This window comes from Balaenoptera borealis (assembly GCF_965194805.1).
Source record: "Balaenoptera borealis genome assembly, chromosome: 3".
In the NCBI taxonomy this organism is placed as follows: domain Eukaryota; kingdom Metazoa; phylum Chordata; class Mammalia; order Artiodactyla; family Balaenopteridae; genus Balaenoptera; species Balaenoptera borealis.
In genome coordinates, this window is record NC_138866.1 from 116,104,186 (window position 1) to 116,130,291 (window position 26,106).

The 26,106-nt window shown below is 42.5% G+C and overlaps 1 protein-coding gene and 1 long non-coding RNA gene across 13 annotated transcripts in view; both read right to left on the reverse strand.

The window, feature by feature from the left end:
• Nucleotides 1–26,106, reverse strand: part of CLN6 (CLN6 transmembrane ER protein) — a 58,660-nt gene that overhangs the window by 25,496 nt on the left and 7,058 nt on the right. The window contains exon 2 of one of the 12 annotated variants that reach the window (XM_082383438.1): nucleotides 24,480–24,556. The exons of the other annotated variants lie outside the window; for them this stretch is intronic. The gene's annotated coding sequence lies outside the window, so the exon portion shown is untranslated. The remainder of the gene's footprint in view (nucleotides 1–24,479; nucleotides 24,557–26,106) is intronic. 12 annotated transcript variants of the gene reach the window in all.
• On the reverse strand, nucleotides 481–24,473 carry LOC309624855. Its single transcript, XR_014242169.1, has 3 exons — nucleotides 20,798–24,473; nucleotides 716–1,103; nucleotides 481–598 (listed from the first exon to the last, which is right to left on the reverse strand). It is a non-coding gene; the product is annotated as an uncharacterized lncRNA (long non-coding RNA).

A 26,106-nucleotide genomic window follows, 5' to 3' on the forward strand; every position in this document is an offset into this window, starting at 1 on the left:
CCTTCCTCAGATGGAAGATAGCACTCCTTAAAATGTCAACTCTATAGCCCTTGACGCTGGGAATCAAAAATCGGTGGGATAGGAGGGTAGGACGCAAAGAAGAGCGAATTCTTCCCAGGTTGGGGAGGAGGGTGATGCAGATTCCAGTTCCGGCTTTGTCACTCTCTTGGATTCTGTGGCTTTGTAAAAGTTACTTCCCCTCTCTTCCATCGAAACATGTATTAACTCCTGAGCAGCGCCCCATCCCATATGAGAATGGATGAGCCCTACCCTAGTAGGCTTACATGGGGTGTTAGGGGTGCGGATTGGTAAGTGGTGTGCTGGGGAAAGTACTGAGTATTGTGAGGGTGGAGACTTGGAGGGGGTGGGGTCAGACAAGGCTTCTGGAGGAGGCCTTGGGGAACTGAACTCCGTTTGCAAAGCCAATTTACTGACAATGAGTTGTGGTTGTCGGCTGAAAAAAAATGCACAACCTAAAAGTTGAGAATTATGTTTTATTCGGGGACATTACTGAGAACTGTAGGCCAGATAGCACAGATAGCTCTGAGGAACTGTTCCAAAGAGGTAAGGGAGGAGCCAGGATACACAGGAGTTTTTGCTGAAAAAAAAAAAAATGTAGTCGAACATCAAAAGATTACCGCTAATCACAAAAAACAGACATCTCAAGTTAATGATTTTAGTGTATGGGAAGATGCAAGAGTCTGGGCTTACTGACCTTTGATCTGCATCTTAACTATCTAGGGCCAGAATCCTGTTTTTCTCCATCCTGAATTCCCCTCGGGATGCGCCATGGGGGGCAGCTGCAGTGGCTGATGGCTTGATGGTGGACGTTATTTTTTTTTTGTCCACTTGGTAAAGTACAGCGTTTATTGCAGGGTGCCAAGCAAGGGAGTGGGAGACAAGCCTCAGATCCACTCCAACTTAGTCTTTGAGTTAGGGGGTTTTTTTTTTAAGGGGAAGAACAAAAAGGCTGGGATTAATCATCGTCTTGTGACATTTGTTAATTGTTGTTTCAGGAGTCCGGATATCTTTGGTTATGATTCTCCAACCAGATGGTCCATGGCTGGGGGGTCTGTTAGCTCATCTTGCCCTGGAGAAACAACCTGGGTTTGTATGTTAATGATGATATCTATAATAGCAATTTTAGTACATTAATGATGTTAACAACAACAGTTTTAGTCATCTGACTCTGGCTGATTAGTGTTCAGTTAGCACAGGATTGAGGTCAGAGGGGACAAGAAAGGGAATAAAGTTTTGGATAGAGAGATTAATCATGAACTCAGTTTAGGGGGACTTGGCTTCAGATGGACATCCTAGCTGTGACTTTGGACTTCTGAGCTGACAATGAAGTCTGAGCAGAAGTCCACCAAACACATGAGGAGTGGGGAAGAGTGTTCCAGTCAGAGGGGACAGCCAGCCAGGGGGCTTGGCATCCAGAGAGACCCTGATGTTTGGAGGAACAGAAAGAAGTTCAGTGAGAGCAGCAGAGGGCAGGGAGGAAGAGCAACAGGAGTTGACCTGGGGAAGGAACCAGCGCAAAGGAGGACAGCCTTTATCCAGAGAACAATGGGAAGCAGTTCAAGGCTGTTGGGCAGGGGAGTGGCACCAACGTATTTGCATTTTAGACCCTTCCCTCCACAGTATGGGGGGTCGGGGAGGTGGATGAGAGGAGGCAGGACTAGAGACTGGGGCCCAGTTCTTCTCGTGAGGGTCCTGGACTGGGTACAGTGACAGTGGAAAGGAGAGAATTAATGACATCAAAAGTTGTGTGGGAGGTACCAAGGCTGTGACTTGGATGTCAGGGGTGAGAGAAGAGTTCAGGCAGTGGCCAGTTTCTGCAGCTGGGTGGATGGTGGAGGTACCCCTTGGGAAGTGGGTTGGAGCAGGTTTAGGCTAAATGAGAATTCATCCTTGGACACATTAAGCTTGAGGTGGGGTCAGGAAGGCTGATGGACCCATGGATCTGACACTTAGGCCAGACTTGGGAGTTGAGCAGACAGACTTGTGAGTCACAGGAATATAGATGACAATTCGAACCTTAGAGGCTACCTGGGGAGACAGCTTCCCTGTGAGAAAGGAGAACAATGGGCAAAGCCTGAGAACAAACAACACAGTCCTACTGTATAGCACAGGGAACTATATTAACCATAATGGAAAAGAATATAAAATATAAAAGAATAAGCATCCTGTAATAAACCATAATGGAAAAGAATATATATATATATATACCTATATATATATATCTGAATCACTTTGCTGTACACCAGAAACTAACACAACATTGTAAATCATCTATACTTCAATTAAAAAAAAAAAAAAAAAAAGCCGGAGAACAATCTGTGAGGCAGACTGCCTGGATTTCAATCCTGATACCGTTGCTAACTAGCTGTGACACTTGGGTAAATTGCTCAGCCTCAGTTTACTCATCTGTAACAAGGAGAAGCTTGTTGCATCTACTGCATTGGGGTTGTGATGATTCAGTGAAATAATGCACGTGAAGTGCTTAGCACAGAGCCTGGCACTGGTGGGTTTGTTATTTACAACAGTCTGTCCTTGGACCTGAGGTTTCCCTCCATGATTTGAGGGGTTTGAGCTATGCCTACTTCCATTCTATTTTCTTTCCTGTCTTTTCTCTTGAGAGACTTTTATTGGGTTTATTCCTTCTCCTTTTGATCAGAGCCTGCATGTCCCATCTTGACTGTGGCTGGTGCCTGCATCAGGACCATTTTCCATCAGTCCCATCCTGGGCTCCAGCAGCCCACAGGTCACACCCCCAACGCCCACCCCAGCCCCACTAAAGGGCACGTATGCTTTATAGCTTGCTTTCTCTCATTTGTTCCTCACCGTGTCATAAGCAAGCAGGGGATGTCCCTGTTTTGCATCAGGGAAAGCCAATGTCCTGAGCTGAAGTAGTGTACCCAAGGTCAGCCAAAGACAACGCTCAGACTGGATCCCAGATTTAATTTTGGTGAGTCTGATCTTCCATCTACAGATTGATCTATGCATACACCAGAGAAGAAGGATTGAGGCTTCCCACTCTGACCCTAATCTCTCATTCTCTGCTGGCTTTGCAAGCCTGCTGGGCTCCAAAGGTAGGGGTATGCAGTGCCCGTGATGTAATCATCGATTTAATAATACCAAGGAGTGAGCTTCCAGCCATTAGAGGATGAGGCTGTGCAGTGGGGGCCTCTCTGGCTCACTTAATCCTCCAATCCCTTAAATACCATCAAATCTGCCTCCTGTCTGGAGCCGACAGCTGCTCCTGAGTGCAGGGGAATCCAGGCTGGCAGGGAGGCTGGGACTTTCGGAGTGAACAAGATGAAAACTCCCCCAGCCTGGTGGGATTATCAGCCCCCCGTCTTTCCTGTCCCATCAGGACTCTTTAAAAATACCATCTGTGTTAGCTCTCAAATTGCATGGAAATTGAGGGTAGCAGGGCCAGGGGTGGGGGATAGAGCAAAGTTGGCACCAACCCTTGGGCACTGAGGGATACACATTTCCAGGAATCTTGCTTCCAACTCTCTGGGGACATGGTTCCTGCCCACCAGAAAGGCAAATGGTCTCAGCTGCAATTTCAGTGAACAGCGTCAAGGAACTTTGCAGCTGGGAAGGTCCTTTGGGATTACACAGACCAGTGGTTTCAACTTTTATTTTAGCAGAAGTTCTCACTCTTTTCCAACTAGAGCTGTATGAGCTCCTTTTTAATGCCCGCCTAAGATCCTCTCAGCTACACCTGTCTTCCAGGTCTTCCACTTGTTTCACCAGCACAAACCAATGGCACCCCCCGATCCCCCAAATTTCTGGCCTGAGAGTGCAGGAGTGTCAGACACTCCATGGGGTGAACCTTTGACCAGTAAGAGACAGGGGTTGGCAGATAAATTCCTTTCTCTTCCTCTTTCTGGGTGGACTGTCCTAAGCTTCGTACGGCCTCATTAAAGAAGGTCCCACAAGATTTAGCAACAGGGGAGGTGTATAGCAGCCAGCTCAGCAAAGTCCTCTGTGCCCTCTCCCTCCTTTTCTCTCCCTCACCCTGCTTTTTCCCACCTCAGCTGCCCCAGCATCGCACTCCATCATAAAGTGTTAGCACATACACTCCTGCCTCAAGATCTGCTTCTTCGGAAACCTGGGATAAGATAACATCTGAGAAGGAGGCTCAGTGTATAAAACAGATACAAGCGGGGCTACTCTGAGTGAAGAGAAACAGGGGCCCAGGTGCCATCTCTCTTTCCCTCCTACCGTTTCCAAGGCAATGACCAAGGCCTCCTTACAAGGCTCCCAAAAGCCTTTGATCTCATTCAATTCTGCCATTCTGCTGCTGAGAAAACTGAAGCCTGAAGTCACACAGTGAGTTAGAAGCAAAGCCAGGACTAGACTCCAATCTCCTCACTCCTAATCCGGTGAGACGAATCCTCATCTTTCTATCAAGTTTACATAAGAACTTTTGAAAACTTTTCTTTTCCCAAAACATCTTCCCATGCCGGTCTGCCCCGGGAAGGCTTTCCCCCACCCCCAGTTTTGTTGAGAAATAACTGACATACATCACTGCACAAGTTTAAGGCATACGGCATCATGGTTTGATTTACGTATATTATGAAATGATTACAATAGGTTCAGCTAATATCCATCATCTCTCTGGAAGGCTTTGAAGTCCCCTGTTAGGCTGTAGCCACCACCTGGGAGGCATGACACACAGCCCTCTGAACTCAGAAGCTGGGACTAAGGAGAGCAGACAAAGAAGAAATGGGACAGGGAAGGGGCAGTTATGCCGGGAGAAAGGCAGTCAGGAAAGGCCTGATTTAGGGACCTCTGCTTGTGAGAAACAGGGGTTACACATGGTCAGACCCCAGGGAAGAGAGGATAGGTCTGGGGGAAGAGGGAGGGACCATAGAAGGACATGGAGAATGGCTTCCCCTGTCAGCTGGTGTTGCCTGTAGGACACCCTCGTCCAGGCTGAGGTCATCCTTAAGGAAGCTGGGAGGGTGACCACACTGTGGGGGAAAGAGACAGAAGGAGGTGTTTGCCTCAAATTGCTTTCATTAAGAGTCTTGTGGGGGCTTCCCTGGTGGCGCAGTGGTTAAGAATCCACCTGCCAATGCAGGGGACACGGGTTCGAGCCCTGGCCCAGGAAGATCCCACATGCCGCGGAGCAACTAAGCCCATGCGCCACAACTACTGAGCCTGCGCTCTAGAGCCCACGAGCCACAACTACTGAGCCCGTGCTCTAGACCCCATGCTCCACAACACGAGAAGCCACAGCAATGAGAAGCGCGCACTGCAACGAAGAGTAGCCCCCGCTCACTGCAACTAGAGAAAGCCCACGCCCAGCAACGAAAATGCAACGCAGCCAAAAATAAATAAATAATTTTATTTAAAAAAAAAAAAAAAGAGTCTTGTGGTTGTGACTGCTAGAAACAGCTGGGGCCAGGTTAATGGCAAAAAGCGATTTTAAAGGAATCTAAGTACGAGGATGCAGCTGGGCCTTGGGGAACAGATGAGAACCAGGGCCTGGACTTAGAGAAACCCGAAAGCCACCTCCCTCCCACTCTGCTTCTGTTCCATCCTTCTCTCTCTCTGAAACTGGCTTGCCCTGTGTCCTAGGGAGCATTGGCAGCCAATGGCCTCAGCTGGCAGCTTCCAAGTTTACCTCGCTTTCATCCAGGAGTTAAGCAGAATGAGCCTGGACTCTTCTGGGCCCAATTCTAAGTTCTCGTGGGGGGATTATGATTGGCTCAGCTTGAGGCAGGTGCCCACCCTGGGCCAGTCAGTGAGGCCAGATGCTGTACAGTCACAGCTGCTCCCTCTCTGGCCAGATAGGCCAGGGAAGAAGGGGACGGTTCACTACCCTGGGCTTCAACAAAAGCCCTAAGATAGGAGATTCTGTGCTCTTTCCCCATGCCTTAATGGAAGAGATCACTCTTTTCTACATGTGTTATAAACCTTGTCTGGAAGTCTGCCTCCCGCATTGAATTGTTCTCAGCTAGCCCCCTCCCCTTCCCATCTGCTGCTAACAGGGTCCCAGGGCCTGCCGCTGCCCTGATGCCACATCCCTAGCTCTTACGTGAACATTAGTGAAGTTTACTTAAGTTTAATCTTAGACTCATTTTTTAAGAAAGGTCAGTGGGCCTCAAAATTACTGCTTCAAATGAATTTCTAAGCACCTGCTCCTGAGCCTGTGGTGGAAAAGGCTGATGTGAGCTTCTAAAATCAGAACTTACGTGGTGTTTCCTGCTTTGGGAGTCCATGGGTTCAAAGCCCAGAAAGGAATTCAGGGTTCTTTTCTTTCACTTTTATTAAAAAATTAATTAATTTATTTGGCTGCATTGGGTCTTAGTTGCAGCATGCGGGCTCTCTAGTTGTGGCACGCGGGCTCCAGAGTGTGTGGGTTCAGTAGTTGCGGCATGTGGGCTCTCTAGCTGTGGCGCGTGGGCTCTAGAGCATGCAGGCTCAGTAGTTGTGGCTCATGGGCTTAGTTGCCCCACAGCATGTGGCATCTTAGTTCCCCGACCAGGGATCGAACCTGCGTCCCCTGCATTGGAAGGTGGATTCTTAACCACTAGACCACCAGGGAAGTCCCCCCTTTTCTTTCACTCTTAACAGCTAACATTTATTGTACAATTGCTATGTGCTAGGCCCTGGTCTCAGTGCTTTATGTGTCTGCCCTCATTTGATTCTCACAATAGCCCTTAGGGGTAGGGATAAATTTTGCCTTGCTTACAGATGAGGAAACTCAGGCACAGAGAGGCTGAGTCACCTGCCCAAGATCCCACAGCCTGTTCTGTCAGTGGTGTGGCCGTCAATGAGCTGGGCAGCCTGCCTCTGGGGCCTGTACTCTTCAGAAACCACCACACAAGCTGCCTGACCAGACAGGCCATGCAGACTTGAGGGAGGTTTCTCCATGGCCATGGCGAGCAAGGAGTAATAATCTGCTTTTAAAAACTATTTAAGAATTGTTAAGCCTGAACTCTGTGTGACTGGACTTTGAAATTAATCATCTATTCAAGAGACCCAGAGCTGTTAGTGTTAGAAAATCTAGGCTTTTCCCAGGGGCATCTTCATAGGCCTGATCTTTAAAAAGTAGAAAAGTCATCCATGTGAGTGGACAGCCATGCTGCAGAAAGCGAGGGCTTTAAAAAGATAAGGCTTAGATAGGATCTGGCTCCACTGAGGTTGACTCAGGGCTGTGTGCTCTGGGAAAAGCCACCCAAGCTCTCTGCTCTTGGTTTCTTTACCTGTAAAATGGGATTGAGGTAGGAGATAGATGGGCCCCAGGTTAGACATTTACAACTAGCCTCCTGTTTATACTTTGAAAATAAAGATAATAACAGGAACATGATAAGCACCTGGACTTTGTCTCCTGTGGACACTTCAAGATAATGGGAATGACAAAAACAAATAGGGGCTAAGCCCTGCTTAGATAAAAGATAAGGAGGTCACATATTTCTCATTCTTGAGGTCAAGGAGACCCCCTCAAGCTACACATGGACAGACAAGATCCTCAGGGGAGGGGGCACTAGAGTATAATATGTTCTGCTAACCACCTAGAGACCCTCGTGCTGGAATCCACCTTGGGTAAAAGATGCGCTCGCACAGAGGGGAGGGCCCTGAGCCAGACCAAACATGGACTCAAAGACAGACAAAGCAAGAGGATTGGCCAGAGGAAACCTGGAAGAACTGCCCCCATATAAGTGATTTAAACCACCCCAAAAGCGTGGTTCTCTCTCTCTATCTCAGCCCACCCATGCTTTCTCTGAACATATCTTCTCTCCTAATAAACACTTTACATGCCTCGCTACTTTTCATCTCTTTGATGAATTCTTTCTTCAAAGCAGACAAGAGCCAGGGTCCTGCTCCTAGCCACTAACCCCTGGTGGTCTAATGGTTAGGATTCAGTGCTTTCACCGCTACGGCCTGGGTTCAATCCCTGGCCAGGGAACTGAGGTCTCGCTTCAAGCTGCCACACACTGCAGCCACCACACGGCCACCCAAGATCAGGATGATCATAACAGCCCCCTTCCAAGGTTATTGGGAAGCTCTAAGAAGGTGGTAGAAGCCTGAAAACTCATGGTCATTGTCCTGGTGGCAAGAATGTGTTTTCCTGGGTAGGAAGCTCGGGGAAGGCAATGCTCAATCCAGAGGAAGCACCAGAAGTTCAGCACCAACGTGGGGGCCATCTGAAGGAGAACTTTCTGGATCCCCTCGAATCTCACCAGGTAGTCTGTATCCTGCTCCACATTGTAAGGGTGCCCCTGAATTCCTTTCTGGGCTTTGAACCCATGGGCTCCCAGAGCAGAAAACATCACCTAACTTCTGGCTTTAGAAGCCTGTATCAGCCTTTCCCACCACCAGCTCAGAAGTGAGTCCTTAGGAATTTTTCTGAGGCCCACTGACCTGCCTGGAAAATAAGTCTAAGGTCAAACTTAAGTAAACTTTGCTAGTTTCAGGTTTAATTGAGAGATAAACATGATAGCTTTAAGTCACGGTTTAAAAAAAAATAGCTCTATCGCGGTATAACTTATACACAATAAAATTCTTTAATTTTAAGTATAAGTCAATGAATTTTGACAAATGTATATTCTCATGTAACCACCACCACAGTCATGATACAGAATAATTCCATCACTTCCAAAAATTCCCTCATGTCCCTTTGCAGTGCCTCCCTTCTACCATCGCCAACCCTTGACAACCACTGATTTTCTTTATGTCATTATAGTTTTGTCTTTTCTTAAATTTCATATAAATGGAATCATCTAGCTTTTTCCATCTGGATTTTTCCACTTAGTATGATGCTTTTGAGATTCATTCGTATTTTTGTACATTTCAAGAGTTCAGTTCTTTTTATTACCGAGTAGAATTCTATTGTCTGGATGTACCACAGTTTGTTAATCCATTTGAAGGATATCTGAGTTGTTTCCAGTTTGATAAAGTTGCTAGGAACATTCATGTACAAGTCTTTGTGTGGACAGATGTCTTATTTCTCTTAAGTAAACACCTAGGAATGGGATTGCTGGCTTCTATGGTAACTATACATTTAACTTTATAAGAAACTGCAAACTATTTTCCAAAGTAGCAATACCATTTCAAGTGATCTTTAATCTTAAAAACTTCAGATGCTCTGCCTTGCAAAAAAGATTACCTTCTGGATGACAGCAGAGGTAACCATGGCAGTATCACCCTGATGACAAATCAAATTGTACATTTCACTCCCATGGCCTGGAGATTCCTCACCCCTGCGACGTGAGAGGGGAGTTCTAAACTGGGTCATTCACCACCATCCTATGTCTCATCCTCCCCTGCCTTTCCACGATCTTCCTGTGCGGGGCTCTGGCCTGAGTGCCAAGCGCAGAGGCAGGTATAGGCAGTCTATACATAATGTATGTATTATCTGGGAATTCAGTTTCCACCCAAAGCCAAAAGCCCTCGTTGCCTGACTTTAACTATTCATTTGCTTGGCTACAGGATCCCCCATCAAACAATGGGCAAGTCATAACTCTGAATAGACCCAGCAGGCAAAGCGGGATCCCTTTTCCTAGTTGGACAACTAGCCAGAGCCAGTTCCCAGTTACCTAGTCAGTCAATAAGCATTTGTTGAGCTGCACCAGGATAGCACACATGGAACCAATATTTCTCGTAACCTTACTGTCCTTGCCCACCCACTCCGTGGTACTGTCATTGCTCCTTGACAGATGATTAAACAGAAACTTGGAGATGTGAGGCCAAGGTTACCCAGCAGAAGCCAGGATGGACTCCCAGGTCTTCCTGCTCTGCAGTCCCTTCCCTGGGGAAACATGTAAGGTAGCCGGGTTTGGGGTGGGGTGGAGGACAAGGCTAAAATACCCGAAACAAGACAATCTAGTTTTTTCCCCAGGGCATTCTTGAATTGACCATTGCATAAAACTGTGTTTTCCCCATAAGAACATTGTTTGAGTTGGGAGTTTGTTCCTGATTTGACATAAATTAAATGATGAAAATGTCTTACAAGTAAAGTTATTACAAACAAACCCTTATAATAACTTGTTAGTAAAGCCATGCTCAGTCCTTATGAAACAGGCATGGAGTCATTGTAGACATTAATTACACAAGGGGCCGCTTCCACTGCAAATTTTTAAATGAAACACGAAAAACTTTACTATGTCTTTAATATGATTTAAAACTAATATGCTAGAAACAGTAAACATTGAACATTTAATTAGAAATGCTTTTAGTAATGTTTAGAAAAGCATGGTGAGAAAAATACCAACTGCTTTGGGCTCTTTATAAAAGCTGGACTGACATTTTGTACGTGACCTGATTTCTCTTTTGTCAAGCTTTTACTTTCTGTGGACAGGGTCCACAGATGGGCGTCAGGGGACTTCGGACCACCTGGAATTGTATGCAACATGTTTTGAGGATATATGTATATCTTGCGGAACCTCTAGCTCTCATCAGATCCCCACAGGCCTCTGTGATACAGCCACAAATTTGAATCACTTATTTCTTATGTTTTTTTCCGTTGTGAGCAGTGGCATTAAAATTATTCCACTGACTTTAGAGCCTTGCTGAGTTGGAATCATTCTTTTAAAAAGTAGCCTGGATCTTCTGCACTTGGTGGTGTGATGGACTAGATTCCCAGAAGGGCTCCCTCCCTGTAAAACAACTGGGTCCTGGAAAAAAATAATTTTAATGCATTGCTGGGTATGCAGATAGTAGGGGAAATCACCAAGGTTCCTCACCACTAAAATTAAACAAACAAACAAAAATCACGGACCTGAGACTGGATGAAGAAGCACTGACTGGAAAGCAAAGAAAAGGTTGGGTGGCCCTGAGGGCAAATGCCCAATTTAGGTACTCCTGGGAAGCCTGCCCTTGGGCCAGTGGCAATGTAGGGGATCTGCCTCAGGACTCCACCTTAGCTCAGGTCTCTAAAGGATTGTGTACTGTCACTGGCTCCCCTTCTGAGGTCTCCGCTCTATCGCTGAGGAGAAGCAGAAACTACATTTCCCAGAATCCTCTGCCCCATGGGGTTTCAGTAGAGGCTGCAAACGAGAGGCTGTTGGGAGAGATTCGGAAGGCGGGTGAAAGGGGTGAAAGGGAGAGGGCACGGTTCTCCAGAGGGGTTGCAGACTCACAAGCAGACAGGAGTTCACAGTAGCTTCTGGATGTGCTTCTTGAGGATCTCCTACAACGGGCTGCTGCCTGAGAGGGTGGGTGGGCGCTTCCCAGAGGCTCTTGAGATTAGAGTGGCCTCGGGGCAAACCTGAGAATCACCCACGTGGGTGCTACAGACTGAAGCTGCAGTTGAAGGTTCCCTTACCTTTGCTCCCCCAACACTTCCAAAGTTTGTATAGACCTCTGTTTCCCTGGAGCCGAAACTGAGATGCTTGGCATGCCAACTATCAATTTATTGCCTCTTGTTCCAAATTCACTTTTCAATACCTGTTCTGTGATTATGGGCAAAATTCCTTTAAACATACCTTCTTACTATGAGCTTACTGATGGTAAGTTTTTTCTGTAGACGGCACTGGAAAGACACTGGGGGAGGAAGCGTTTCTCCTGCTGGTCCTGGCGCTGTACCTTTGGAGAGTGGTATGGGCAGGAGCAATGCCGGTGGTGCTCTGTCCCAGCCACACACCCAGACCACACAATCTCTCAGTGACCTCACAGCCCCTGCTTGGCCTGGTGATCACCTCCCATTGTGCTCACAGACGGTGGATTCCAGGCCTCCCTCTTGCAGTGGTGCCAGATTCCCTCTGTGCACCTGCACGCCTGACCACCTGCCCCCCGGGCACAGCTCACGTGTGCTCCAGTGGGTTGCTTCTTGTCTTTCCAGAAACTGAGGATAGGCTCTGGCCCAGGCCACCTTGCGAACTTCTCTGCCATACAGTGGTCTGCAACCACATTTTCTCCAGTGAGGTGTGAACCCCACCTTTGGGGAGGGAGACCCCTCCCCTTCAAAGTTTGTCCTTCCTTGGGTACTTTCTCTCAGCACTGTAGTTCTTTTTATATCTTACAGTTATTCTTTTATTATAGCTTAATAATTGTTTATATTAAACATCCCCTGTTTAAATCACTGTGTGGTTTGTTTCCTGATTGGACACAGGTGGATACACTTGGAATACATAGAGTGTATGGCTTCTGTTTTCCCCAAGGAGACTGTGACTGATAGAGGCTAAATAGCCGTAGGTTTATAGGCATCTTGGCACTAAGCAGAAGCAAATGCACATCTTCTCTGGGGTTTCCTTTCCTGCTTAGGTCCTTAGGACTCATTTGTTCATTCAACAACAATTTGTTGAGCACCTGTTACATATCAGTCACTGTTCTAGATGATGGGGATATAGCAATGAGCACAAGAAAAACCCTACCTTATATTTTCACAGAAATATATCATCAAATACAGAAGGAAATGAGCTACCATGAAGAGAAGACAAAATGTAACACATTTAGATCCCTATGGTTTTTAGTTATTGCAATTATCAGATAGAAGAAGATGTAAAATAACTAGATAGGAAATGTTTAAAGAAAATAAAAGATGGGATCACAGGAATAAGCAAGGGATCAAAAAAGACAAACAATAACAAGTGTTGGGGAAGACGTGGAGAAATTGGAACCCTTATACATTGCTAGTGGGATTGTAAAATGGTGCATGGAAAACCTTCTGCCAATTCCTCAAACTGTTAAATACTGAGTTATCACATAACCTAGATATACAGGTATATGACCAAGAGAAAAGAAAATACACATCCACACACAAAAAAGTACATGACTATTAAAGAAAAAAAAAAAAAAAAAAAAAGTACATGACTATTTACAGTAGCCAGGTCATGGAAGCAACCAAAGTATCCATCTACAGATGAATGGATAAAGAAGATGTGGCACATATATACAATGGAACATTACTCAGCCATAAAAAGGAACGAAATTGGGTCATTTGTAGAGACGTGGATGGACCTAGAGACTGTCATACAGAATGAAGTAAGTCAGAAAGAGAAAAACAAATATCATATATTAATACATATATGTGGAATCTAGAAAAATGGTACAGATGAACCGGTTTGCAAGGCAGACATAGAGACACAGGTGTAGAGGACAAACATATGGACACCAAGGGGGGAAACTGGCAGTGGGGTGGGGTGGTGGTGTGATGAATTGGGAGATTGGGATTGACATGTATACACTAATATGTACAAAATAGATAACGAATAAGAACCTGCTGTATAAAAAATAAATTAAATTAAATTAAAAAAAAACAACAAATAGTACATGAATGTTCGTGGCAGCATTATTCATAATAGCCCCGAACAACCCAAATGTCCATCAACTGGTAAATAAATAAATAAAATATGGTAGACCCATACAATGGAATTTTATTCAGCCATAAGAAGGAACAAAGTACTGATATTTCCTACAATATGGATGAATCTTGGAAATATTTTGCTAGATGAAAGAAGCCAGTTACAGAAGGCCATATATTGTATGACTCCATTCTTATGAATTGTCCAGAATAGGCAAATCCATAGAGACAGAAAATAGATTAGTGGTTTTTGGGAGACAGAGGTAGAAGGGAATTTGTAGTGACTGCTAACGAGTATAGAGTTTCTTTTGAGGGTGACAGAATTGTTCTAGAATTCATGATAATTGTTTCACAACTTCTGTGAATATGCTAAAAACCAATGAATTGTACACTTTCAAAGGGTGAATCTTATTATCTGCAAATTATATCTCAATAGAGCTGTTATTTTTAAAAAATAAGCAAGGTGGGCTTCCCTGGTGGCGCAGTGGTTGAGAATCTGCCTGCCAATGCAGGGGACACGGGTTCGAGCCCTGGTCTGGGAAGATCCCACGTGCCGCGGAGCAGCTAGGCCCGTGAGCCACAACTACTGAGCCTGCGTGTCTGGAGCCTGTGCTCCGCAACAAGAGAGGCCGTGATAGTGAGAGGCCCGCGCAACGCGATGAAGAGTGGTCCCCACTTGCCGCAACTAGAGAAAGCCCTCGCACAGAAACGGAGACCCAACACAGCCAAAAATAAATATAAATAAATAAATAAATTTATAAAAAAAAAAATAAGCAAGGCAAAGAGACAACTGCAAATGACCAGACATATCTGAAAAGGAAGCAAATAGAACTTAACAATTTAACCCTTGAGATTAAAAACTCAATGGGGACTTCCCTGGTGGTGCAATGGTTAAGAATCCGCCTGCCAATGCAGGGGACACGGGTTCGAGCCTTGGTCTGGGAAGATCCCACACGCTGCGGAGCAACTAAGCCCGTGCACCACAACTACTGAGCCTGCACTCTAGAGCCCGTGTGCCACAACTACTGAGCCCACACGCCACAACTACTGAAGCCTGCACGCCTAGAGCCCATGCTGTGAAACAAAGAGAAGCCTCTGCAATGAGAAGCCTGCGCACCACAACAAAGAGTAGCCCCCGTTTGCCACAACTAGAGAAAGGCCGCACGCAGCAATGAAGACTCAATACAGCCAAAAAAAAAAAAAAAAAGAGTAGCCCCCACTTGGTTCAACTAGAGAAAGCCCGCGGGCAGCAATGAAGACCCAACACAGAAAAATAAATAAATAAAATAAATAAATTTATTTAAAAAAAAACCTCAATGGACAGGCTAAACAACAGATTAAACACAGCTGGATAGGGAATTAGTGAACAGGAGATAGATCTGAGAAAACTACCCAGAATGAGGCACAGGGAGTCAAGGAGATGAGAAATATGACTGAGAGGTTAAGAGAAGGGAAGATGGAATGAGGTCTAAAAAATATCCAGTCAGACTCCCAGAAGCAGAGAATAGAGAGAATAAAGGAGAAGCAATATTTGAAAAGCTAACAGCTAAAAATTTCCAGATCTGATAAAAGACACCAACCCATGGACAGGAGAAACAGAACATGCATCAAGCAGGTTAAAAAAGACATACACCTGGACATATTGTAGGGAAACCACAGAGCACTAAAGGCAAACATGTTAATAGCAGCTAGAGAGAAAAGAAAGATTGTCTACAGAGAAACAATTGGACAGTGACAGCAACAGTGAATCTATACATTCTTTTTTAATATATTTTTTCCATTGTGGTTTATCACAGGATATTGAATATAGTCCCCACAACAGTGAATCTAAAAGATAGAAAAATATCTTCAAAGTACTGAGAGAAAATAACTGTTAACCCAGAATTGTGTACCCAGCAAAACTATCTTTCAAGAATAAGTGTAAGATAGAAACATGAAGGTGAAATAGGGACATTTTTAGAAAAAAAAACAGAGATTTTACCACTAACAGACCTTCACTAAAACAAATTCTAGAAGATGCACTTCAGGAAGAAGGAAAATGAGCCCAGAAGGAAGGTCTGGAATGCAAGAAGAAATGGTGAGCAAAGAAATCAGTAAACATGTAGATAATTCCAAACACACTGTCTGCAAAAAACAACTAATGAAAGATGGTGATGGCATGTAATTTGTGGGGTTGAAAAACGACAGGCACAAATACTGGACAATAATAATTTATAGGTGGGAGAAGGAGAGTGAGGCTGGTGAGAGGAGGTAGAGTGCTCTGAGTTCTTCTTGAGAAGGTTCAAGTACTGTTGACTTTAGACTTTGTTAAATGTGCCTGGTAAAATTTCAAGGGTAATTACTAAAAACACAGAAAGTATAACTTCCACACCAGTAGAGCAGAAAATAGAGTAAGAAAACAAAAACAAAAAGTCAGTTTAGAAAAAAAAAAAGTTGAAAGAAGTTTAGAAAAGAGAACAAATAGAAAATAAAAATTAAGACGTAGAAATATTATCAGTAATCACAATAAGTATAAATGGGATAAACAAAAGACAGAGTCTCAGACCTAGATTAAGAAAAACCCCTAAAAACTAGACAAACCTAAAATAAAAGGACACAGAAAAGATGAAAGTAAAATGATGAACAAAAGTAAAATGCTAATTAAAAGAAAGCTGGTGCAATATATTGGTATTAGACAAAATAGACTATAAGGCAAAATGTATTATTAGGGCCTTTCATCATTTTCATGATAAAAGGTTTGTTCCACCAGATATAATAGTCCAAAAGTTGTGGGTACCTACTAAAATAGTATCCAAATACATAAAATGAAATGTATAGAACTATGGATAGAAATTGACTAATCTGGGACTTCCCTGGTGGTCCAGTGGTTAAGAATCCGCCTTCCAATGCATGGGATGCAGGTTCGATCCCTGGTTAGGGAACTAAGATCCCACATGCCACGGGGTAAGTAAGCCTGCGTGCTGCAACTACAGAGCCCACACACTCTGGAGCCCGCGGGTCACAACTACAGAGCCCACGTGTTCTGGAGCATGCGCGCCACAACTACTGAGCCCATGCATCACAACTAGAGAGCCCACACACCGCAACTACTGAGCCCACACGCCCTGGAGCCCGTGCCCACAACTAGAGAGAAGCCCACACACCGCAATGAAGAGCCCATGTGCTGCAATGAAAAGAAAAGATCCTGCATGCTGTGACTAAGATCCAATGCAAGGACTCCCATGGTGATGCAGTGGTTAAGTGCGGTTAAGACTCCACACTCCCAATGCAGGGGGCCCGGGTTTGATCCCTGCTCAGGGAACTAGATCCCACATGCACGCCGCAACTAAGAGTTTGCATGCCACAACTAAGGAGCCCACGTGCTGCAACTAAGGAGCCTGCCTCCCACAACTAAGGAGCCCACTGGTCACAAGTAAGACCTGGTACAGCCAAAAAAAAAAAAAAGACCCAACGCAGCCAAAACTAACTAACTAAATAAATATTAAAAAAAAAGAAATTGATAACCCACTAACATAGTGGGAGATTTCAATACAATGATCTCAATTATTAATGGGTCAAAAAAGATTTGAATAACACAATTAACCAGCTTGATTTAGTGCATATTTATAAATCACTCTATATCCAACAATCAAGGAATAGACATTCTTTCCAAGTGCACATGGAACACTTCCAAAAATTGACCATATAAAAGGCCTTATAGCCAGTTTCAACGAATTCCAAAGAATCTGATTCACATAAATCACATTTTATGACCTACGATCATAGTTATACCTTATGCAATTAAATTAAGTCTTTAACAGAAAGATAAATGACATCCCCTCCTGAGTTTTGAAAATTATAAAGTACATTTCTTTTTTTAAAATTAATTAATTAATTAATTAATTTTTGGCTGCACTGGGTCTTCGTTGCTACGCGTGGGCTTTCTCTAGTTGCGGCGAGAGGGGGCTACTCTTCATTGCTGTGTGCGGGCTTCTCATTGCAGTGGCTTCTCTTGTTGCGGAGCATGGGCACTAGGTGTGTGGGCTTCAGTAGTTGTGGCACGCGGGTCCTAGAGCCCCCGGGCTTCAGGAGTTGTGGCACCCAGGCTTAGTTGCTCCGCAGCATGTGGGATCTTCCCGGACCAGGGATGGAACCCGTGTGCCCTGCGTTGGCAGGCAGATTCTTAACCACTGCGCCACCAGGGAAGTCCCAGAAAGTACATTTCTATATAATTTAGGAGTCAAGTAAGATATCATAATAGAAATTGAAAGTTGTATAGAAACAGCTATATGATATGTGATGAAAATTGTACATATCAAAACTGGTGGATGAAGCAAAAAGGGTAATTACAGGGAAATTTATAGCTTTAGATGTTTACATTAAAAAAGAAAAAAGGCTGAAAATTAATGAGCTAGCTTTCGCTCTAAGAGGAAAAATAACCCCAGTAGAATAAACACAAAGAAAGTTTAAGAAAAGATATAAAGATAAGAGCAAAAATTAATGAAATGAAATGAATATACAATAGAGATGATCAACAAGCCAAGGCCAGATAAAACAGACAAACTTTTGGTAAGATTCATTAAATAAGAGGGTAGTAGGTAGCATGCATAAACAAGCAATAATAGGAATGGAGAACAGAAGAAAGCTGAAAATACAGAAGAGATTAAAAAGATAAGATGAGCATGCCATAAAGAATATTACATCAATGAATTAAAAAACTTATTAGAAAGGGAAACATTTCTAGAAACATATAACTTATCGAAGCTGTAACAAGAAAGCTTGAGTTCCCAACAGTATTAAAGAAATTGAATCAGTGGCTTAAAAAAAAAATCAAGCCTTGCTGGTTTTCAGGCAATTTCTAGCAGATTTTCATGGAACAAATGATTCTAATTTCACACAAACAAAGACTATCCAAAGAAGCAATGCTCCTCAACTCATACGAGGTTAGTATAACCTTGAAATAAAATCAGTCAAGTATGAGAAAGTATGAGAAAGAAAATAACAGACCAGAATCCCTCATGAACATATTAAATGGAAATACTATAAACAAAATACTAGCAAATCAAATCCAACAGCATATATTAAAGGCAATTCATCATGACTAAGCTGGAATTATCCCTAGAATATTTGGATCATTTAACATAAAAGCCCATGACTTTAATTCATCACGTTAATGGGTTAAAGGAGAAGTTGTATGATTATCTAAATAGATCTAGTAAAGGCAGTCAGTAAAAGTCAACACTCATGCCTGGTAAAAACTCTTAGTAAAGCAGGAATAAAAAAAACTTCCTCACATTAAGAGGTAGTCTTTTTTAAAAAGCCTACAGTAGTCATCATTCTTAATGATGAATCACTGAAAGCATTGTTCCTTTAAGAGCAGAACGAGGCAAAGGAATCTGCCATCACCTCTTCTGCTCCACAAGTCAAGGATAAGACAGATATAAGGAGAGAGAAGGAAACAATACTGTCATTATTTGTAGCTAATATAATTGTTTACATAGAAAACCCCAAAAGAATCTACAGACAAATTATTAGAATTAGTGAGAGAGTTTACCAAGGTTGCTAAATACAAAACAATTCACCAAGGTTGCTAAATACAGAAACTGATATATATCTCCCTAGATTAAGATCTTAATCTTAAAATTACAAAGAGATAAACCAGTTAAAAATGGGCAAAAGACATAAATAGACACTTTACAAAAAAGGAAACAAATCTCCAATAAAAATTAAAATACGCTGGACCTCATTGATGGCCAGGGAAATATTATACAAGTCAATGCCACAATAAGATCCTGTTTTCCAACTCCATTGGCAACAACTAAGAAATTTAGTCACACCGAGTGCTGATGGAGATGAAGATCACTGGGACCTTTTATATACCACAAATGGAGTGTAAACTGGTACAACTTTGAAAGACACTTTGGCTATATGTATTTTGTAAAATTGAACTAGATATGTTATAAAGAGGTTCTTGCACATGTATAAGAATATTCATTGCCATACTGTTAAAAAATGGCAAAAAATTGGAGGCTACCAAATGTCCATTGACAGGAGAATGGATAAATAAATAGCTATCTATTCCCACAGGGAATCAACTCCAGCTACACACATAACATGGTCAAATATAATGTATGAAAAAGGCAAGTTGCAGAAAATGGCATAAAATCATGACAGCACTTTTATAAAGCTCAGATGAGTAAATTAAATAATATTTCATTTAGGGATGCATATACAAATGATAAAACAACCTATTTTTAAAAATCAAGAAAATGGTCAACATAAAATTCAAGCCAGTATTATCTCTAATGAGGAGGCAGGATAAGATAAGAAAACGGCATACAGGTGGATGCATTAATAGGTAATGTTCTAGTTCTTAAGATGGATGGTGCACTTCCAGGTGTTTATTTTATATTGCATTTATTATTTTGATGTTTCAAATACTATGCATAAAATGCTTAAAAAGTGGCCTGTAGTTTCCCGTTTTCACCACTACATGGCAGGCTAGTCCGCCAGTAAAGTGACTCCTGAATGGGAAAGGCTAGTGAAAATGAAACTGTACCTAATGACAGTGTTCTAGTAAGCACTCAATTTCCCCTGTAGGAACACATGCAAAATGTAAAACAGGGCTTTTTGTTCTGAGTGTTTACATGCACAACCAGGGCAGCTCAGGTGCACATTACTCTGACCTGGATCTTGCAGCTCTGTTGTCAGGTTTTGTTTTTTCCTTTCTTATGTAACCATTTTTGAAAACTTAAAAGTGTATCTGCTTAAATGTTGATTTTTATTTTTCAGAACTTTCCAGTATTTCCCAAGGTTTCATTTCTAAATTAACAACATGGAGCATAACGTTGGTTACTTGGTTTCCCTCTTGGCAATTGACACATCTAACTTCCCCTTCTAATGTTTATTGATTAGGGGAGGTTTTGTAGCATTAGCATCAGAACCACTGCTTTAATGAATGTCTGGATGACACTGTTACATACAGGAATATTTAAAAATCAGTAACAGTGTTAAAATAGCAGCACAATATTCACAATAGTCATCAAAATTACTCATAGGAATTCTGGTGCCAAATTGCACCAGTCACAGGAAGTGACTGACAAACGTTGGTAGGTATTTCTGTTTTAGCAGCCAATATTATGCCACCAAGTGGCAACAGCACAAACGGTCCTCCAGCCATCCACTTCCTTTTTCATGCTCTACACCTGCCCTGTCCACTTGATCAGCCACTAGCCCCATGTGGCAATTGAGGTCTTGGAACGAGATGTGACCTAAGTGTAAAATACACACTGGATTTTGAGGACTTAGTATGAAAAAAAAAAAAAAAAAAGTAAAATGTCTCAGTAATTTTAATACTGATTACATGTTGAGATGATAATATTTTTGGATATGTTAGGGTAAATAAAATATATTAAAATTAATCTCACCTTTTTAATTAGACACTAGAACATTTAAAATTACATACGTGGCTCGCCTGTGGGGCTCACATTTTATTTCTATTGGACAGCACAGCTCTAGATGTTATCACCAAGACTTGCGATTCCTACCTACCAGGGCCGGCTGCATGGGTGTGTGGCCGGTGCAGTCGTACAGGGGGTCCCATGTTCTGAAGTGCTGTTACTGCCTCGAAATCCTTAATTGTATCTTTGAATTTGCGTTTCAGAAGGAAGTCTCCTAGAACAATGGAGCATGCGCCAGGGGCTGGAAGCCTTGGTTCATGCGCCATCCCGCCTCCTTCCGCCTCCCGGTGTCCCTGGCCCTGCCCGGCGACTGCTGCTCTCTTCCGTCCCCGGCAGAGTTCTGGGCGCGGCCACGGGAAGGGTCAGGGGTGTGATGGTGCCCATCCCTTCCCCGGGCTGGCTGCGCAGGGTCTCTCGCCCACCTCAATCCAGGGGCGAGAGTTTCACCGGCGCCGAGGTCTCAGTACCGCTGGGAGTCGCCTGTCTGCCCCGGTTTGGGCAGGGGGCCCTGGGGCAGGAGAGACACCTGGCCTGACCTCTCCAGACTCCGCCAGGCTAGGCCGGTCATCTGCTGGCAGGAGCCGGACACAGCAGCACGCAGGCCTGCGCTCGCTGCAACCCTGCAGGAGGGATGCGCCCTGGGGGGACCGCTCTCGCTAGAGAGTGTCCGCGCGTTCCGGAAGCGCGCCCTACTCTGGCTCCGAGCCTGGGGGAGGATTGGGAGGGCTCTTTTCCTCCTAACGACCTTCCTCCGTCTTTCTTGTGTTTGTCTGTTATGGACAGCTCAAGGCACCCCTGGGGACAAACCGTAACTCACAAATTGTGTAATTTCTGTATTGTGTGATTCCGTGTGTGAGTGAAATACTATGATAGGTGCATTTAAAACTGGCATTGCACAATAGAAAGATGAATGGTAAAATTCATGTTAGTAATTACAGTTTTAATTTTAATTTACTTTATATATTTGAATTAAAAAAATTAATTGTGGCAAAATACACAACATAAAATTTACCATCTTAATTAATCATTTTAATTGTACAGCTCAGTACCATCAAGTATTTACATTGTTGTGCAACCAACACCTCCATGTTGCAGTACATGTCAGAATTTCTTTCCTTGTTAAGACTGAATAATATTCCATTGTATGTATATACCACATTTTATCCATTCATCCAGCCATGGGCATTTGGGTTGCTTCCACTTTTTGGCTATTGTGTATAATGCTGCTATAAACGTGTGTGTATAAATATCTCTTTCCATTTATTTTGCTAAAATAAACAAGACTGCAGTTAATACCTTTGTACATACATCACTTTGCGTGCTTGTAAGTCCATTTCTAGGATAAATTCCTAAAAGTAAAATTGTTGGGTCAAAGGAAATGTGCATTTTATAATTTGTTAAATATTGCCAAATTGCTGTCCATAGATGTTGAACCATTTTACACAGCCACCCCAGCGCTGTATGTTTTCAAACTTTTTGATCTTTGACAATATGCTAGATTAAAAATGGTATTTACGGGCTTCCCTGGTGGCGCAGTGGTTGCGAATCTGCCTGCCAATGCAAGGGACACGGGTTCGAGCCCTGGTCTGGGAAGATCCCACATGCCGCGGAGCAGCTGGGCCCGTGAGCCACAACTACTGAGCCTGCGCGTCCGGAGCCTGTGCTCCGCAACAAGAGAGGCTGCGATAGTGAGAGGCCCGCGCACCGCGATGAACAGTGGCCCCCCCTTGCCGCAACTAGAGAAAGCCCTCGCACGGAAACGAAGACCCAACACAGCCATAAATAAATAATTTTTTAAAAAATGGTATTTACGTCAATAAGAATGAACAGAAACATGTGAAATACGTTTAAGTCCATGAGTTTGTAGTAATACAGTAAACTTCCCCAGCAATCTGTAATGTTCATTTTTGGAGGATGTTAGGGAAACAATTCATTATTTTGAAACAAACAAACAAAAACAAAAGGAAAGAATCAAGTATGACCTGCCTTTTCTATGTAAACTGTATGTCAGCATAGCTAAATAGTTAACAAGACGAAGTTTCTCTTTATAAAAGTATTCTCATTATTAAATAAAGAAGAAATAATGCAACCACTAAGGAAATGATGGATGTAGGCAATGATCATCAATGGTTGCAAAGAGAGACCAAGATAAAGCGAGAAAGATGAGTAGACATCCATCCTATGCTTCGTAATAGGAGACCACTGTGCTACCTCTCAACTATTCTTGCCTAAACATTCAAACTGAATCTGAGAGTCACCAGGTCTAACTGCCAACAAGTTACAGAAAATATAGGGATGAGAAGAACATGTTAAACAACAAATCAAGGGGATGCAATCAGCAAAATTCAGACCGTAGCAAACTCTACAGGACAAGTGACCTAGTTTCTTCAATAAATGAATTTAAAAAGAAGAAGAAAAAAAAGGGGGGGGGGAGGGATAGGGAATCTCTAAATTAAATTTAAGGTACATAGCATCCAAATGCAATATATGGGTCTTATTTAGATCCTGATTCAAATGAAAAAACATGTGCTATCATTTATGAGACATTTAGGAATGTGAACCCTGATTGGATATTTAACGATATTAAGGAATTAATTGTTGATTTGAAGATATTATGGTATTATGCTATTTTATAATATTATATTTTAGATAATATGGTACTATTTTTCAGATTTATGATATGGTTAGGTTAAAAAATCTTATCTTTTAAAGATATATACTAAAATAATTATTGATAAAATGTCTGAGATTTGCTTCAAAATAATACAATGGGAATGTGTGCGGGATGGGGTATGGATGAACCATGACTGACTATGAGCTTATGATTATTGAATCCAGGTGATTCGTACTCTACAATTCTCTCTACTTTTGTTTATGTTTGTAATTTTCCAAATAAAGAAGTTTATTTAAAAAAAAAAAAAGACAATGAAAGGGTAATCAGAAACAATGAGTACAGATGGCTCTTTTTTGGAATTTTGATGCAAAAAGGAAAAAAAAAGCAACAGCTATCAGGGTCAACAGAAGGGTATTACAAAAAAAAAACACCTTAATTATTCAAGTATTACATATGTATGGAAAAGTGTACTGCACAAGGAATCCTCACCAAATAAATACCCCCATATGTTAAAAAAGGTCTTTTACTGGGTCTTTTGGGTAAACATATATAGAAAACAAATGAACCCCACATCTAGGAGTATAACATTTAGCCCACACACACGGTGAACTCACAGTATGGAAAGGACAGAGCAAAAACAGGCAAAAAAAGGCAGGCTTCCACTTTTGTGAGAAAGGGGATTTCAAGCTAAGAAGTTGGTCTTGTTAAATAAGAACTGAGACCACCCATGTCAACATGACACAACTGCTCTAGGAAATTCTAGTCCAGGAGGATAAATAGATTAATTGTTTGCTTCAAGAAATTAATTTATCTGGGCAAATAGTTTGCTCATCTGGGACAGGACAGATGACTCTCAGGACCACAGACTGCTCACATAGGCAAAGAGCTCACATATATGACCAAGTTTATTTAACGAGACTTGCTTCAAGACCCCTGCTTTTCTGTGTCTACGGATCTTAAACTGTCTTAAATGTCACAAACTGTGCCCACTCCCCATCAATTTCTTGCTTTGAAAAACCACCTTAAACCACTGGAGCCCAGGCCTCCAAATCCTATAAACACCATTTCTTGAAATCTTCCTTCTTAGAAACTACACCAAGTCTCTTTCAAGGTGTAATTCTCCCTTTCTGCAGTAAATACTGAATTAACTTAGACTTACTTTGCTTGATCAACAGGTTTTTCTGGTCTTCTTTTGAGGAGTTGGCAGTAGCCAAGAGTTCTCCTAAAATCTGTGAACTTGAATGAGAAAAAACTGCCATTTATTTTCAGAAACCTTTAACTGAAAGTGAGCATTTCCTTCAACTATGAATGTGCACAACAAACCACAGTGACTTTTGCACAAGTAAAAATTACAGGTATTTTCAGTCTGCATTATAGCTGTTGCATGCATCTCAAAATATCATTTACGCTTAACACTACTTTGAAATGAATGATAGGGTCAGAACTGTGAAGGCGCTGAGATTTTACCCTCCCTGCAAGCTAACAAGTCAGCTTGCCACAGTTTCCTGGATAAGGACAGAAGACACAAAACTCCTGGATCCCAAATGTAAGACTTTATTACTCACAGCAAAAGGGGTAGCTAGAGTGTCAGTGTATTTGTGCTGTTTCCCTGAGCTCTAATTCCCGCTGGGCAATGTGGAGGGCCAGGTGACTGGAGCACATGTAGTAGATTATGTTACATAAGAAGAATTTAGAGCCGAGGGCCCAGCACTTGTTTGAGTAAGCAGCAAATAAGCTAGTCTGTTGCCTAAGTGACTACCTACTGAAACCGCTCAATATCACAAGGGTAAACTCAGCAAGGATGTCCAGGATCCCTGGTGGACTGCCTCTCCTACATGTAGTACTAGATCTTGTCATTAATGCATTTATAAAGGACCAGATGTATTACTCTATCATCATTTTGTTTTTACATTTTAATATAATTCATTTCCTTTATAATCCTATGTATTTTATTGTATGCATACAAATACATTACTCTGAGATGGGGTTGGTAAGCTTAACCAGGCTGCCAAAGGGGCCCATGGCACAAATAAGGTCAAGAAACTGAAGATTTTCAAAAATATTTTCACCAATAAGTGTGGATATAAAAGTAAAATTTTATACAACTCCATTACTCAGGGAAACCTTTGCAGAGCTCTTCTTGTCTAGAAGGCAGAGTGGGAAGGGCCCTGGCACCAAATCCAGGGCACTAGAGTTTGACTTTTAGTTGTATGAACCCCAATTTTCCTTATCTGTAACATGAGATGCTTGTTACCTAACTCACTGGCTCAAAACGTAGAGAGGTACATTGTCACACGTTGCTGGTGGGAGTGTAAATTGAATACCTCTTCTGGAGAGTAATTCGGCTATATGTACTCAAAAATATTCAAATCCTTCGAGCTAGTAGTTCCATTACTAGAAATTTACTATTAGGACATAATCAGATATATAGACAGAAATGTAAGTAAAAAGATGTTCACGGCAGTATTATTTATAGGTAAACACTTCTGTAAATATCTGGAATGTCCAACAATTAGGGCATGGCTACAGAAATTGTGGCACTTCTATACTGATAAATGCAGTCATTATGGATTTTTATAGCTGAATGTTTGGCACCATTAGAAAATGCCTAAGATTTTATGTTAAATGGAAAAAAAAAATCTAAAACTCTTTATGTAGTATGCCTCCAATTTTGTTTAAGTGACCTATATATGTATACAGGCTCAGAAAAAAAGCCTAGTTAGAAATTTACTGAAAACGTTACTGCTAGTGGTATAATATATACATATTTGACATTTTAAAATTTA